Source organism: Aedes albopictus, chromosome 1 (genome assembly GCF_035046485.1).
Source record: "Aedes albopictus strain Foshan chromosome 1, AalbF5, whole genome shotgun sequence".
Taxonomy (NCBI): Eukaryota; Metazoa; Arthropoda; class Insecta; order Diptera; family Culicidae; genus Aedes; species Aedes albopictus.
The window spans coordinates 175,445,842-175,446,771 of record NC_085136.1 but is presented as its reverse complement, the minus strand read 5'-3'; positions in this window follow the sequence as shown (position 1 = coordinate 175,446,771).

The window sequence follows — 930 nt, the reverse complement described above, 5'->3', positions numbered from 1 at the left end:
AGATGGTCCAGTGCGACCTGTGCGACCAATGGTTTCATTTTATGTGTGCAGGGGTCAATGATAGCATCGAAGTTGAGAACCGAAGTTATGTTTGTGTAGCATGTACTCTACCAGCTCCGTCTGCGAGGATGTGACTCGAAATGCAACGTTTAGATGAGAAGAAGCGGCTTCAGGAACGGCTGCTAGAGGAACAAGAGAAGCAGGGAAGGGCTCTGCAAGAAATGACGATACGTTTGGAGAGAGAACGCGGTGAGAAAGCAATTGCGGCGATGCTTGCTCTTGAGAGGGAACACATTCAGCAAAAGTATAGTATGCTTCACACACAGCTGAATGATGATGGTGATGTAGGTAGCGTGCGGAGCCGAATGAACTATGGCACAACAAGTAAAGTTCAAGATTGGATGAACCAGAATACAGCCATAACCCTAAGTACCAATACTAGAAACAACCCCACTGGGCTTACGTTACAACCAGCTGCATCCGTTAGTTCAACCCAGATCAACTCGTCTGTTGTCGTAGCTTCTGGTAACACAGCAACACCATCTCAAGATCAACGTGTATCCCAGCCAGAGCCAGTACACTCGAAAGACGATTCGGTCGTCACTCGATCACACGGTCTTTCGTCACTAGCCACCCCACAAACGAATGGTCAGCCTGTATCGATGCAGCCACAAATTGAGCAACCTGCGAGTTCCCTGTCGATGTTGTGGTGCTACAGGAATCCAATACCTACACCGTCGGCGAGCGTACAAGAGACTGCGACAGTAGTGGCTACAACGAGTAATATAAACAACGTTTTTGTTATTTTGCCCCCTGTTTACTCAACCACTTCGTACGCACAACTGGCACCGATTCCCAATTCATTGTATTCGCACCAGTCAATTGCATTGCCGTCTACAACGTTTCCACCGATCGCTCAGCAGCAGCCTA